This window comes from Syngnathus acus, chromosome 4 (genome assembly GCF_901709675.1).
Source record: "Syngnathus acus chromosome 4, fSynAcu1.2, whole genome shotgun sequence".
Taxonomy (NCBI): Eukaryota; Metazoa; Chordata; class Actinopteri; order Syngnathiformes; family Syngnathidae; genus Syngnathus; species Syngnathus acus.
In genome coordinates this window covers 884848-900491 of record NC_051090.1, presented here as the reverse complement: position 1 = coordinate 900491, position 15644 = coordinate 884848, and the positions used below count along the sequence as shown (strand labels likewise).

The 15644-nt window shown below is 43.2% G+C and overlaps 1 protein-coding gene and 1 long non-coding RNA gene across 2 annotated transcripts in view; one reads left to right on the top strand and one right to left on the bottom strand.

Moving 5' to 3' along the window:
* Positions 1–15644, bottom strand: part of ror1 (receptor tyrosine kinase-like orphan receptor 1) — a 50209-nt gene that overhangs the window by 30768 nt on the left and 3797 nt on the right. The gene's annotated exons all lie outside the window — the stretch shown is intronic.
* On the top strand, positions 2869–5822 carry LOC119121485. Its single transcript, XR_005097685.1, has 3 exons — positions 2869–4105; positions 5145–5396; positions 5498–5822. It is a non-coding gene; the product is annotated as an uncharacterized LOC119121485 (long non-coding RNA).

Below are 15644 nucleotides of genomic sequence, written 5' to 3'. Positions count from 1 at the left end.
GGGCATTAATCACTGACAAGACCACTGAGGTCAGCAGTAGTTCACTGGCTAGGCCATGGAGTGAAAAAAGACCGAGTGGTTGAGAGAACGACTGAGGGCATGAAAAACGCAAACTGAAGAGAAAAAAGACACTTGTGGCTCTTTGCCTGTTCTAATTAAATGAGAATTTCCTTGCCACATGGATATTGCATCATCTCAGACTCCCTCTCAATTTGTCCCATTCCGTTATGGATGTGAAGAGAGTTTACTGTCTGCAGCAAAACAATCCCCCTTTCTTGGGTGGATATAGTATAAAAGTTTCTGCAACTGTTACTATGCATCCATAGAGTTGCAATTTTCCAATATTTTTTAATTGAATTGTTTCAGAGACAATAAGAAACAGATGATGATTCCCTGAAAGCATTTGCGTGCGGGTGGACTCTTGGAGGGCAGGCTGGCAGTGTTAAAGGCCAGCTGACCTTGCCTGAGGATCTAAGCGGGGGTTGATGAGGGGAACAGAGCCCCAGAGAAGAGAATCTCGATGGCTACAGTATGGAGGGGCCGTAAAAGGGCCATAAAAGGGGGTCAAATGGAGGCAAGGCTAAGAAGTCTGGGAAAACACACATACGTACACACAGCATCCTGATGACTCTCTCATCCGCATTCCAAGGCTGCCTCGTAGCAGGTCTCTGTCCTTTTTTTTTTTAAAGTAAAGAATTTATTGGGATCATATATTGCATATCACTCACAGTACCAATCCAAAACATCATGTTGGCAAAAGAGCAACACATTTGATCACATGCTTAAAAATATTTCAGTGACACAATCCAATTTAAACGTCACAAAACTTTCCTAGAAACAAAGTCGTGCATTTCAAGTCTTCACTTTGGGTGGATTCCACCTAAAAAAAAACAATAGTGTGATAATTGCTGATGGCCTGGCACTGGAACAGGCCATTGCATAATTCAAATAAGATGTTGTTTATCTCTAATGGGAGTGTTCAGTTTGAGAAAGTCCTGAGTGGAGCGATGGCTGACCTATGCCTTGTCCGCTCACCCATCATGCTCACTGTTTAAATCCTCTGTCTCAGTCCATCCATCCCACATGGAGATCTGCACTTTGATAAATGTTACTCCTCCATTATCCCCTGACAGCCCTTTCTCCATTTTTCTCCTTTCATCTCTCTCTCTCTCTCTCTCTCTCTCTCTCTCTCTCTCTCCATCCCCCATGCATTCCTTTCCCGTTCGTCCTCAGTTTCTGTCTAGCTGTGATTACACATAATGCATATGAGCGTGATTACATGCAGATGAGGCCATTAGACATCCTATGGAAGCAAATACTAAACACTAAAAAAAGTCATTTCAAGATCAGCATGCAGATCTTTTAAAACTAAATAATTAAAACTCCAAAATAATATCTTTTCACTTGTGGTCCCAGCAGAGCAATACTGTACACGTCGTCACACATGCTGAAATGATAGGATCTTACATCTTTAATAAACTTTTACGACTGACCAAATTGCTCTTTACAAGCTTGTGGTTCAAAAGCGCAAGGAAATGTGGATGAGGAAATGATTTTTCAGCACAATACTTATTTAATACTTTTAATAGGTGCATGGTGGCTTTTTTCCTGCAGATGACCACATACGTATTCCAAGGCAGGTTAGTGCGCACGCATCAACTTGAATGCAATAAAATAAGTCTAACAATATATTAATGGTTAACCCATCTGACCTAAGGGAAGCAGCATGCTTCTATGGGCTAGCTGTAACTTATCAGGGAACTAAATTGCGGTGAAACTTCTCACATTTCTCCTCGTCATTTCTATGGTGATAAATGACTTGGGTGACACTTTATGCAAACTCAAATCAACAGTTGTCACTCAATGTGACTGTTTACAATAACGGTAAAAGCATCCACTGAGGTTTAGTATTCACGCGGACGCAAAGCTTGATGCGATATTGAAAAAAAATCAAGATAAACATTCTTTCCTATGGAATGCTACATATGTGCAGCTGGGTGCGGAGAAGCTTTACTAATTGGCCAGTGGCAGCTAAGAACGGCTGCTAGACTGGAAGTGGGATGTCTGACACAAATCTCATTAATCCGTGAACCCGACTGATCCTCACTGTGGTGGGGCGAGGAAGAAACCGTGTCTGTTTGGAGTTAAGGTATCGTACAAGCGCGTTGTCTGAAAATCTGAAAAGCAAATTGGAGCAAAAATGGCTCAATCCATGACTGATGCATTGAAAGGTCATCAGTCAGAAAAAGAAATGCAAACAAACAACCACGGGTGGCCAATCGATTTTCCAAGGGGGCCAAACTAGAGAAAGGAAAGCGGTCGGTCATCTGAGGCCATAGCGACATTCTTATCTCAAATGTGTTCCATATTCGGGGTAGGATTACTTGCATTTCAAAGTCAGCTCAAATACTTCATCACATGTGCTAGACATACAAAGTAGTCATCAAAATGACATTCCGCGCATTCCCAGGTGTAGTCAGTCAGAAGAGTTGGCAAGTACTGACCCATAACTGGCGTCTCACATTTGACTTTTGTTCATTGGTCGTCCGAAGCGCTTACTGAGCCGAGCGGGAGGGCGACGCTCTATTGACGACGGGCGACTGATACGTATTTGCCAATACTAGCTGCTTTTCCCCAACGCCCGTCCAATTTACGGTCCTGACATCATCTAACACTTGACTAAACACGATTCATTCGTTAACAGTTGATGCAAAAAAAGAAAAATCCCACTTCACAAGGGGGTAAGTTAAAAACTTAATAGCCTTTGGGGCCCGGGGTTTTTTGGAATGTGGACGGGGTTGGAAAGTAGAGGTGTAAGGAAGAAGCAGGACATCAAGCATGAATGCTAGCTTTGTAAAGCTCAGTAATGACATGCAAATACGAGTTTGGGGCCGCAAAATGAGAAGACAAATATCCTTCGTTTGCTTTAGCCGTACTTCACTTGTCCGTCAATGCGAGCTTGTCTCGCTCCGTCAATCTGTCACTCCGGGTGTCAGAAAGCAAGTAAAGCTTCACTTTAGATCAAATACATTTTGAAAAAAGAGGATTTTTGTTCCGCCAACTTTAAAACCGGTAAAGCCTGACACCTATTTAAAAAATATATATATATTTTGCGTTAGTTTTGGTGGATTTCTGTTTTTCTCAATCCTAGAATGATCTCCTCAAAGAAGCATGTTGAGATTTGGATTATTTTGTGATTCAATGAACGCTAAAGCCTCATTTGAAAATGACTCTCAAGAGTTCATATTGTGACTCATAACGCTTCAATGAGAGATGATTCTCCAAGAGGCTTTTGTCACCTCGTGTTTGATTGGTGTTCCCATGGTGCTGTGTGTGTACGGCATTCCAAGGTTTAGTCCTGCTCTCCTCTCATTAACATCCCATCTGTCAAATGTCATCCTACTACGCTGCCACCCTGTCATTAAGCTCAGAGTGGGGATGGGGGGGCATTGACGGACAAGTGAACTCTCACTCATCACCGTCTTATCCGAGGTTAGCAAAGTAAAAGTGATATTTTGCAATGAGACGTGGATATTGAAATCACACTAGAACACAACTAGAATGCAGCTTGGCCAACTTGTGGTGAATATGAAGTGCCGCTTGCTTGTTCATGTGTTCTTTATGCGACTGAGTCGACTTCAGCCCGCAGAGTTGACAAAGAGCAAAACCATGTGCTGGAAAGCGATTCCACACCTTCACGGCTTTTTTTCCCACTGAACCCAATTTGATCAAAATGAGGCCGGTAAAGAAAGGCCCAGTTTGTTGTGAGAGTTTGTGCTGACACGCACAAGGTCAAGCCTATCTTTGGCTTTCTCCCAAACAAACACACACACACACAGGGAGGGCCAGGGCCACCTGGTCTCCCTCTCTGGGTCCTCAGTCGCAAGCAAATGACACACGGCAGGTCTCGCACGCCCCAATCGGACAAAAACAGCGAGTGTGTGTCCACGTGCCACAATGTCACTAAACTGTGAGACGATGCGGATCCAAACAGAGGAAGCTTAGAATAAAGCGACGGTTTGCGTCTGCCACCCTGGGAGAAACCGCTCTGTCATGTCTACTACCTTACAACAGACGGATTTTGTTTCTTTAATACTTTGCTGTGGTAAGTTGAGCGCCTCTTGCAGGTCAAGCATCATATTGCATGTTTGGATTCAATGAGCCAGGCTGCTGACTCCTGCTTGGCGGTTGTCGGAAAGCGCAGCTCCAAACAACCGCGGTCATTGTATAATGGCGGCGATATGGAATCATTTGGTTTTATTGGATTTAGACTGGTCTTGAAAAAAAACATAGAAGTGACGCACCGAAGTGACATTGCTGGGCAACGCTTCAACAACGACTTCTACTGATGGAACGGTTTCAAACATGCGTGTAGTCATGAGCGCAATAAATGCCTTTTATTGGATTTATTGAATAGAGAATGCAACAATTTTGCCACCGTTTGGCTTTAGTCACAGGTGCTTCTACCTCAATCAGGAATTCAATGACCTGCCGGTCGAGTAAAGCCATCCTAAAGTTTAAACAAAACTAGAGTCAAGTTTTGACATTTTACATCCTTCACCTCTGGTGGTACACTGCAGTCTGCCGCTTTGATATCTTATTCTTTTTTTTTTTAATGATGGTCTACCATTCCAGACTGTAATATGGTAGACGAATGCACTCGGTGGAAGCTTGGTTAGAAAGGTTTGGAGCCAAGGAAACAATATGCCATTGTTTCAATTTCCACAGCGGGCAGATGACATTGTCAAGTTTCTGTCTGCAGGTCCGAACAAATGAGCAGCCTGACGGCAAGACTCACGTTGCTCAAATTCCAAAAATGACGCCTGAAAACATGCTTGCTTTGAGAGTCACTTCATGCCTCTTGCGCTGAAGTCAAGCCCAAACTTTTGTCTGCTCCCGCCTGCAAAATTTTCCTTTGTGGTTTTAGTTAGCGAGCGAGCGAGCAATGCCTGCATTTGATTACGCTTTCAATGTCAATGATGGCTGTTTTGTAAAAGAGGCCGGCCTTGAACAAGGATGAGGAAGAGGCCGAGTTAAGTGACAGAGACCAAGAGGCACAAGGAAGGCAGGAAGAAACAATCATGGATGGCGGAATGTTTTCAGAAGCGGAACAACTCCATCTGAATGTTTGTGCTTTCCTTTAGTTGAAAACTTTGGAGAGAACTCCAGCGCACCGCTGAGCTAACCTCGTCTTAAAGTTCAGTCCACAACAGGCGTCCTGCCTCCCTCCCCGTCTCCCTCCCCGCCTCCCTCTAAACATCTGCAAATGCATACGGCCATTCAAAGCATCCCGCAGCCAGGGGTGCTGTTGCTTTTCTCTCTTTCTTTTTCTTTCTCCATTGCACTACTTGGAAGAAAAACAGCAGCGCCCGTCTTGGCACCGCTACGAACATACGGTAATGATTGTTGACCAACCAACTCTTGCAGAGCATTAGGCTAACGTCAAGGAGTTGTTTAATTATTCCATATCATCACATGATATTTGAACAAAATCCAGGAATTTGGGTCGGTGCATATGTGTGCTGGACGGACGGACGGACGGGAGAGATGGAAGACTAAAGTGATCCCTGTGGATGTGGAATGTTCTCTGTTGGCTTTAATAACTAATCTCACAAGACTGAAGCCTTTATATGACAAGGCCAACACAGATGATAATGATAAGGCTAGTGTACATGACCCCTGTGGTTTTTCAAATGATAAGCTTTCTTCAGGACCCACGTTTGACTTCACATTTGGCAAGACCATGCAGAGAAGAAAGTGAACAAATAACATGCATGAAAATAGCTCTACTAAATCTTTGAAGCAACACAACATGATTATATTGGGAGTGCTCAAGTAAAAGCATTCCCAAGGAGAATATAAATTGTGACATGTCATATCAATATGCTGCACAAATTAAATAGGAACACTTGTTTCTTTCCAATGCCAGTCATAAACTATTATATGGCAAAATACATTTTCTTAGTCATGGGATTTTTGACTCTTCTACTTGAAGCTGAAGGCAGGCGAGCCACAGTGGCAGGCCCAGTCAAAGAAGAAACTTGAATTTTCAGACGAATCAGAATATGTTTGGCAGAAAAACTGGGCTGCTGACTCCTTTTTAATGTCTCATTTTACTATGGGAAGTCCCAAGTACTGACATTGGCATCTTGCACTTCCTGTCCGCTTTTCTAACAGCAATGCAGCATAGTGCTGCTTGCAAAGACCAGATCGACATTAAAACGCTACATTAAATACCGCGTGCTTGTTTTCAATGTCATGGCGGATTCCGGATGAAACAAAGCCGTACGCTGACATTTCCTACTGTCACTATTATCACTCAGCAGCTTTCATCACTGGCCCATCAGCAGGCTAATACAAATCCAGCCAAACACACACACGCACGCACGCTAACCCAAGGGCTGTTAACCAACATGTAAAAATATGCAAGGCAGGGATTCCTTTGGGCCAAGAAAAAACACTGTTAGTCTTCCACCCACCAAAAGATGACTAATTCTAATCCTTCCGGTGTGGAGTTTGCATGTTCTCCCCGTGCCTGCGGGTAGGCCAATTGACAACTGGCAGTTGACGACTCTTTTCGGCTCATACTTTGCAAGTTTTATGCAAGTATCCCGTAAATGAAGTAGAGATTCATTGTTAGACTCTGAATCATTCATACAAATCCTAACTTTTCAGCTTTGAGAGAAATAAATGTCTGGCCTTGAACATGGAGAGGGCTTTAAATCAGTAGGCCCGCAGGATTTGAGCAAGACATTTCCAGAGAGAAAAACATTAAGAAAGGCACATTTCCAAAAGGGCAGACAGAGAAATGAAGGAGGAAAAGCAGAGACGGAGTGGAAAAGGAAATGCTGACTTCTGTCTTGTGTGAGATGGACTGTCAGGGAAGAAACGTGGTAGGATCATAAACATGTTATCTTTCCTTTCCATCTGTTGCAGCAATCCACCTGGATAGCCGATTGTAAAATGTCAAAGTCTCACTTGAATTTATCGGCATTTGAACCTTTTCGAGATGTGTCTGTGAACCTTGAATTTCCCCCGTTCCAATATGCTCTTTTTCTCATTTGTAACAAGCGTGTTCTATGTCAATTTCACCTCCTTGACTCCAAAAATCTTTGTGTCGTTTATATGATCTTTTTCCCAAACTTGCATTCATCTGTCATTGTCAGTGACACTGCCTTTTTTGTTTAATGTCTCTGTCAACACTTGAAGTTAAGGGTTATGAAAAATGAGCCTGAGCGTACGTCGGAGGGAGGTGATTTCCCTCGAGTCACTTGAAATTGTTTCAAGCTTGGACCAGACAGGACAAAACCAGGAGGCCTTGCGCAGGAAGCGGCACAGGAAATGGTTTGGATTCAGCCAGTGAGGCAACATGCTGCCTGCCTGGCTGGCTGGCTTGCTCTGGAGGCACAATGACTCCGTGTATCAAGAAATGAACTTTTCCCATGGTATATAGGTTCTTTGTAATGTTGCTCTCTGAGAGGTTAAGAATGAATAACTCCAGTCCATTGCATCCGTGTGTTTAAGCTCTACTAGTTTAGTCCAATTACCATCGGAGGCTACAAATGTTGTCATTGGAAATCTCCATCGACTTAACTGGTAAAACATTGAATCAATAAAAATATGAAATAAATAAATATGCTTCAGCCCTTCTCTGCATTTATCGACATGTTTCCTTTGGAGAGCTGCTTTAAATCAAAAAGCTTTTATGCTCGAGCTATTATTAAAATCAAAAGAAGAATTATACGAGGTAACATATGTGCTGTGCAGGAAAAAAAAATCTGAACGCACCATTCCCTGTCGCCATAAATACGGCAAGCCCCGAGGGCAAAACTGGCTTAGGGCTAAGAAGAAAAGTATGCAGTGGAGCATGCAGAACAAGACTTCACCTCAGCAAAAGTACAGCTGTCTCATTAACTTCAAAGATCTCCATGACCAGTCGGACCACCGGCGTAAGAAAGAACACCCGAAAGCAATGGAGCTTGTTGAATGAATGCAAAGAGAAGTTTTCTCAAGCAACCATTGCTGTCCAAGCCCTTGGCTGTTCCATTGCAATCTTCTTGTCTCCTCCCTCACGTCTTCCTTGTGCCGTTTGGCCCTTTCTTCCAGCTCGGATTAGCTCAGCAGGATGCCAGCATTCCTTCCCTACTGGTAGTCTTTGTCTTGACATTCCCACTCCTCCCAGTGTCCTCCTCTCTGGGAGGTGTCAAATTCACAAAGGTACTATCAGTGGGGTTGTTCTCCGTGAACGAAACCAAGATGCAATATTCCTTTGCAGCAACTTTGATTTAGAGCCTGCTCAGTATGTCGCTTTAGTACGTATATTCCTCGCCGTAAGACTCTTCTTCACCCTAAAGATAATTTAGAGTCTTCACTTACATGGCATGTATCTTTCTATAGCTTTGTTGAAAATATGTCGACGCCAACAGATCAATCCTGAGAGACAGAAGGGAACATGAGAGGATGAGAGACATTTTGATTGATGAAGATCTCCAGATGGTACTCTGCCTTGGGAGTTGACCTACCACTGCTAAATGTGTTGTTCACCTGGCCTGGACAAATGCACTTCAGCATACACGCACTTCCCCGGTTCAATATCAGCGAGGATGCTGGCTTTGATTCAACTCAGCAAGAGGGCAGGGCACATCATTATGCAACTGTTCAAACAGCGTCCAGGTCAGAAAAGGTCCTGCCCACTGCCCGAAAGCCATCACCGAGGTTTACATAAGGAGGTCATTTTAATCAGGTGAATAGCAAGCAGCCCAATCTTTGGGTTTGTGCCCGAGCATAAACAGAGGAGGCTCATTTGGGATGGCCGGGAAAAGTCAAAGCCAGTGGAGCAATCATGACCTCCCCTGACAACTGCGTATCACAACGAGTCCAGGTGCAGGCCTTCCCTTCGTCCTCATGCCTCCCTCACTTGATCATCCTGAACTTTTATCTCACTCTGCACATTGACCTGCTTCAAGTAACATCAAGTATGCAATCTATAATCCGGCAGTGCGGATAGATGTGCTCAGCCTGGCAAAACCCCCAAAGCTACTTAACTCCAGCGTTGCTCATGTTTTTTGTCTGCTTGAGTCACCTCATTTTTCATAACACTTTCTTATCACGTGTTTAAATGCATGTGGACGTTTTAACCAGGTGGCGGAGGGCATACAAAACGATTCATCTGCATTTCCTCTTCTTTAGTCTCTCGCAACAATGACTCATCTCATTCCATCTTGCTTCAGGTACTCGATTCTTGTGTGACTACAGGACGCAATTTGTTTTAGGTCCAACTCAAAGTTGTTGAACCGCCAAGTCCTTTTGATAGGGAACTGTATACTCATCCAAAGTTTTGGCTCTCGCAACTGGGCGCACATGGGACACGAAATGAAAAGCAGCAATTTCCTAAGACACATGAACAAAATCCACAACTGGTGTCCAGCACGGTGCCTCTGTTCCTGTGGGTGATAGCTTATCGTTAAGAATCCCTCTTAGGGCAGGAGTGGAGTGGCGGCAACCTTGTTATCTATCGCTCTCTGGGGTGTGCCAATTCAAACTCTGATTGAGAGAGACATGGATTGGAAATGACAACACAAGTGCCAAGTCTTAGCTATAGAATGAACGCACTGCACGGCAGTTGGTCGGAGCCAGTTGAGAGAAACTGCATTCTCTTTCCGTTACAAGCCAGTGATTTAATGGCCTTGTTACTATTCTCGGGTCGGCCCCTTATCCGAGTGGCTCTATCAGTACGGAGCTATTCGAGAGAGCTCACTGAAAACAACTTGCTTGTCATACAATAGTTAAGAACTTCATACCAGAAAATTGGTCAAATTGCTTGTATTAAACAAAGTGTTTATTGATGCATTGGTGTGATCTAATACTTCCACGAATATCACAAGGTATTGGAATATCTTTAAGAAAAAACTGGTCCAGTGGCATTTTTGTTCATTAAGTAACCATTTTTAATAGCCCAAGGGAAAATCAATGAAACGGAGAAACTTTCCAGTATCATTTGCAATGTGACTTTAAAGAGTTGTTTTGTTGCACCATATTAAGGAATCACAAGTAACATAATGCAATGGATTCATGAGAAGTGACTTTATCAAACGAGCACTCTCTTGGAATCAAATGAATGTCAGACTGGCACTCCCACTCTCATTTCTCAAGTACTGAAAAATAAGAGAGGACACGTTTTGTCTTCAATTTAATCGGAATTAATTTGGCAAATGGCACGGTTAAAGCAACAGGAGTCGAGCACAAAGGTGCTCAGTCTTGAATGTGCCAAGTGGGCCGGCATCAAAGAAATGGTGCAATGTGCTAGACTTGATGAGATCCAATGAATAAGCCCAACAAAAGACGGTAACAGAGAAAGAGGGGAATGTCTCACCGGGGTCTGTTCGCTAACTAAACTCATTCTCAGTGGACCAGTGCTGCTGGGGGGAAAAAAAAAATGTCAATGGGGCGGTGGAGGGTCTGCCATGGAACACCTGCCTTCCTTCACTTAACCTCTTTCCCTCACTTTCTGCTCGAGTTGCTTCTTTCATCGTCTTTGATACTCAAGTTTGTGGACACAGTAAAACACAGGCAACAACATGGCACAGTGAATTGATTTCGAATTTTTTGCCATTTAAACAGCAGTCTTGAGTAAGAAAAAATACATATATATATATATATATATATATACTGTATATATACTGGAAGTGTAGCCAGATCATTTGTGCTGGAAACGTAGTTCAACATGGCAATGTAACTTCTATAACAAGATGTTAATCGGGAAATACTTGTGACTGGCTTTATTTTTCAAATGACAATAGCTGCGTGTCTTTCACGGCCTTTGGACTCTGGCCACTCTTTAAATAACCTCGGTTCACCTAACTGAAAAACGTTGTTATTCTAAGAAAAACTGAGTTAACTAGTAAATTGAATTCCAACAGCATTTATCCAAACATGAGACATTGGGGTAGGTAATGGCTGGGTTTAAACTTAGACACATTTAGTATATATCAACTGCAATTAGTGGCTCACTCATGGAGGCCTTTGCCAACTGCTCAAGTTTCACTTCCCAATACGAGACGGCAATAAATGAATTTAGTTCAAAACATTGAATGTTGCCCGAATGGATTATAGTATCGTATAGATCATTTTATTTAGAACAATATTATCTTAACAATTATTTTGACATGACTACATTGAAGGTGAAGTTAAGAATAATGATGTGCCTTTTAAATGCTTTTAACGCACATCTGTCCATCACACACACCTTGGTGTTGCCTTGGTGCAGAAAAGTCACTGGAAAAACAAATGACAGGACGTCCTATGTAGTTATTTTGACTTCTTTTTCATACATGATTGAAGAACGTATTATCAAAAAGCAAATCAGCTGGGATAGGTTCCAGCACGCCTGCAAACTGTGTGGAAAAGCACTTCAGAAAATGGATGGAAAATATATTAAGAGCATGCATTTTGCTCATATGCAAATATTTTGTCCGTGTCGTACATCTGCTTAAGTAGTGTACGCCCCCCCCCCCGCCGTAGCACGGATTCTTTTTTATTTCTCTACTCTTCGGGGACATGACAGTGCCAGCAGGGGCAGCTCGTGAAAAAGTCTCCAAGGGCCGCTCGGCGTTCTCAATCTTATTTGGAGATACTTTAAGGATGTGGGCAAAGGGCCCGTGGTTAGACGGACTTTCCTATTCATTACAGCACCCCAGCCTGCACTGAGTGCATTGGCATTGACATGAAATGCTATAATGATGACATTTTGAGACGCTTACGTCACATAGCACGTCGCTTAAATATGAAATCAACGTCATTTTGAGATACATTAAAGGCCTACACTGGGACAAAAAATGATGTGGACCAATCAATGCTCCAAAACCTGTTTTGCTCCACCACCACAACATACGTTACAAGATTTGTTTTGTTTTTACACGTACATTGAAATGTTACAATTTCTCAGTCTACAGGGCAAGTTGTTTAGGGGCTAGTGTAACTATTTGTACAGTCAGAGAATACAAACATGAAAGAAGGAGTGGACGAGAAAAAGATAGCGATGGCGAACTCCATTGGAGTTAGTTACTGATGGAGCATATCAGCACTAAAAGCTATGGTGGACACAAAGGAAGATAACGTATCATATGTGATTCCTGGTGGGTGGAATGGCAACAAACTGCCAAGCAATGTTTCAAGCCATTTATTCGGTCATTTCTTGGCTTCCTGTCTATCGTCCTGCTTTGGAGGTCACACCACCTGACTGATGAATTCCAAGGATTTGAAGGTATCTTCTAGTGGCATTCATTTACATTCAAAGCCTTTCATCTCTTTTCATACCTACCTCTCAATCTTTTCACAGGCCTTCACATCTGCCTGTACGACATAGTTTACCATTTCCTGATAGAGAAGGCAGCCCGAGCTCTCAGAAGGTCCTTTGAGTCACAAGCTGCTTTTCAGCTCTCAAGGTTGAGATCTCCCAGCTCAGCTCACTTCAGATAACTGAAATATGCCTGCCGGCTGCGGGTTTTCACCGAGGGGAGGGAGGGAGGGAGGGAGGGAGGGAGGGAGGGAGGGAGGGAGGGAGGGAGGGAGGGAGGGAGGGAGGGAGGGAGGATGGCTGGATGGATGGATGGATGGATGGATGGATGGATGGATGGCTGGATGGCTTGGATGGCTGGATGGCTTGGATGGCTGGCTGGATGGCTGCTGGTCCTCATCTGCTCTTCCCACAGCAGCCAAGGTGAAAATGACTGCCATGCCAAGAGGCTCCTGCATACACCATGTAATGCTGCTCATACACACTGCCTGTCTGAGATGATGCTCAAATCATTGGACTGTATGAACAGCTGTGCTCAAGGAAAAATGAAAAACTCTTGGGATCGGATGGATCCCCTCGACCGTCACGGACGGACGGTCGAGGTACCTTTAAACAACTGCACTCTTCCGTTTTTTATGTATCTGATTGTTTTCACTCACGGTATAATTGAGTTTCCTTTTCAGATCGGACTCAGGACTCTTTTGTATGTGGACATAAATCGCTTTTGTTGGACCAAAACCTACTAGGTCACAATTGGCTACATTTGGATTCTTTCATAAACTATACTATTGGTCAGTCAGCAGTCAGTCATATTATTAAATGTTAAAAATGGCTTGCTTTCTTTGCTGATAAAATCATAACGGTTGAACAAACACGCCATTTTGTTCTGGGTTTGATTCTGGCTGTGGCCTTCCTGTTTGCATGTTCTCCCCGTGCCTGCGTGGCTTTCCTCCCACATTCCAAAAGACATGCATGGCTAATCATCACTGACATTTGCACGGAACAATGTGAGAGTGTGAGCTCAGGAGCTCCAGCAAGCCTGCACCAGGTGACTTTTCCTGTGGACAGCTGGGAGTATTTTTCCCCTCATTTAGCAGGTCATGAAAGAAACCACAGGCTGCCAGATGTGACAGAGGCCACGCACCTTACTCGCACATTGTAAACACACACACACACAAAGGAACCTAATCCGAGCCAGAGGTGGCTAGAGTAGCCAAGAATTGTAATGAAGAAAAAGTACGTGCTCAGATAATAAGACCTCAGTTAAGATAAATAACAGTCCTATAAATAATTACGTGAGTACAAGTGTTGAGTGAAAAATCTACTCAAGTACTGAGGGGAATACTTCAGATTTATTTTGGAATAGCGCATTCATGTTAACTGAACATATACTATTTCAAGGAGTATGCCGTTTCAAATATTGCCCAACAATATCGGTGCCGATGCTGGTTTGCACTTTTGTGCCATTTCTGAATGGGAATTCTTAATGCAAGCGATCCCTTGTGCAAAGGGGGAAAAAATCATCGTAGTTATTCTTTGTTTGCTTTCAATTCTTTGTAGTGTCTTTATATGTGTTTGAGCATGGTGTGCGAGGACTCATTTTGTGCGCATTAATGTTAATCAAGTATGTTCCATTAATTCTGCTCTATAACATGACTTATGTTAATGTTATGGAGTAAAAGCAGTTCATGATTAGCCACCTTTGATGTGAGCAAATATTCATACAGTGTGCGTGTGACACCAATTGACTACATTCCAGCAGGCAGATCTCGATCCAGGGGGCCATGTCAGATGAAGGACATCAAAGCGGCCTGCAGGGAACGGAATAAATCTGGTTTTAAACTCCATCTAAACCCGCTTTTACTTCACATTCAACTTGAACCCTGAGCAAGAATTTGTAACTTATACCTTTGGTTTGTGCTTGATTCCTAAAACACCCATGATGGCAAGACACCTACCTCCAGCAAAGTAATGACACCAGCATGTACCTAAAGCTCACTGCTGACCTACATAGCCTCTCGTCATTGTAAAAGTGCCGGCTGCTAATTACTTTCACATTACAGAACAGTCCAGTGATCTTGGTGGCTTTCCAAGACCACCTACACCGGGACTGGGCATTTGCAACGCATACCAGCGATCTGCCAGATTGAGGCCAAACATTCTGAATGGCATCCAGCACGTAACGACAATTGAGCCTTGTGAGGGTTGATGTCTGGGTCTGAACTTCCGAATTCTTTTCAGCCTTGTGATGAATTCGATCACCGTGTCGATGAATCCATACGGTCATCCTGATACCTACTGTAGATGCCTGCCCAAGACTATCATAGGAAGAGGGAGGATGGATTATAAAATTGGATGCAGTCTTGGGTACAAACAGAGACTGTCGTATAATATAAGGATTATTTTTTAGGGGAATACAAAAAATTGAGCCTGTTGAATTTCTCCGTACTGGAGTCTTTCTAAAGCCACGTTTGACTGGCAAGTAATGAGCTCTTGTGGGCCAAGCTTAGCACCACTAAGGCAACCACGCCGAGGTTAAGCAAACAATCTGTGGGATCACGCGGGCCTAAGCCTCTTACACAAACCCCTCTGAGGAGAAGATCATTGACTTCTAATAAACGTGTAAAGGTCAAGAGTGCTCAAAGATGGATGCACCTACAATACACCACAAAGCTTCTTTTACATCAAAAGCGTGTGAAAACATTGTGTCGCTATAAAATGGCTCAATTACAGTCAACTGTTTTTGTTTTTTTTACTCCTACAATTTTGAGGGATGTTCAGCTTTTGATTGATATCACCAACAGAGTTGATTATTTAAGCTTACTGTTCACCGCTGTCAAAAAAAACCTTTTGGCTGAGCCGCGACGTCCTGGTTCACATCAATTATTTCACCTCTTCTACAAAACTCCACGGATGGATTGATCTTACTCGATGTGTCTTCCTTTTTCCCCTCAGCTGATCACATTCCCCTGCTGTGAGTTGCAGGATTTTCATTTCCTGAGCTGTTGAAAGCAATGCCTTTGAGAACGTTTTTTTTTTTCTTCTTCTTCTAGATGGACCGAGTCAAATATATAGAGCGACGGGAAAACAAGAGTGAGGTCTTAAGAGGCCTGTTGGCATGCGGGACACAACCGCACCAGTAAGCAAATGTCAACTTAAGTTGCTTCCAAGTCACTGTCAGCCTTGATCAACATCTACGGGGATGTTAAATAAGCCTTCAGAGTGGATCTACTCCATATAAAAACACAGCGAGTGATTTCAGTCAATTTTCCCCTCAACACTCCTCTTCAGATCATTTTTCATCTTAAAGTGAGAGCAATTAAGCCGGGAGTGACATTGGGGGATTTGT